This window comes from Nycticebus coucang, chromosome 10 (genome assembly GCF_027406575.1).
Source record: "Nycticebus coucang isolate mNycCou1 chromosome 10, mNycCou1.pri, whole genome shotgun sequence".
Taxonomy (NCBI): Eukaryota; Metazoa; Chordata; class Mammalia; order Primates; family Lorisidae; genus Nycticebus; species Nycticebus coucang.
This window is the reverse complement of record NC_069789.1, coordinates 133,810,712-133,811,455: the sequence shown is the minus strand read 5'-3', so window position 1 is coordinate 133,811,455 and position 744 is coordinate 133,810,712.

Here is a 744-nt window from a genome sequence, read left to right as displayed (position 1 = left end):
TAGTACTGAGTACATTGGATACTTTTTTTTTCCATTCCTGAGATACTTTACTAAGAAGAATTTTTTCCGGTTCCATCCATGTAAACATAAAAGAGGTAAAGTCTATTTTTTTTACTGCTGCATGGTATTCGATGGTATACATATACCACAATTTATTAATCCATTCATGGGTCGATGGGCACTTGGGCTTATTCCATGACTTGGTAATTATGAATTGAGCTTCAATGAACAATCTAGTGCAAATATCTTTATTGCCAAATGATTTTTGGTCCTTTGGATATACACCTAGACGAGGAATTGCAGGATCAAATGGCTGGTCTACATTTAGATCCCTGAGTGTTCTCCAAACTTCCTTCCGAAAGGAATGTACTAGCTTGCATTCCCACCAGCAGTGTGGAAGTGTTCCCTTTTCTCTACATCCACACCAACATCTGTTGTTTTGGGATTTTGTTATGTGGGCTATTCTTACTGGAGTTAGATGGTATCTCAGAGTCGTTTTGGTTTGCATTTCTCTAATGATTAAAGATGATGAGCATTTTTTCATGTGTCTGTAGCCCATGTGCCTGTCTTCCTCAGAGAAGCTTCTGTTCATGTCTCTTGCCCACAATGAAATGGGATCACTTGTTTTTTGCTTAGTAATAAGTTTGAGTTCTCTGTGGATTCTGGTTATTAAACCTTTGTCATAAGTATAACTTGCAAAAATTCCTCTCCCATTCTGAGGGCTGTCTGTTTGCTTTACTTAGT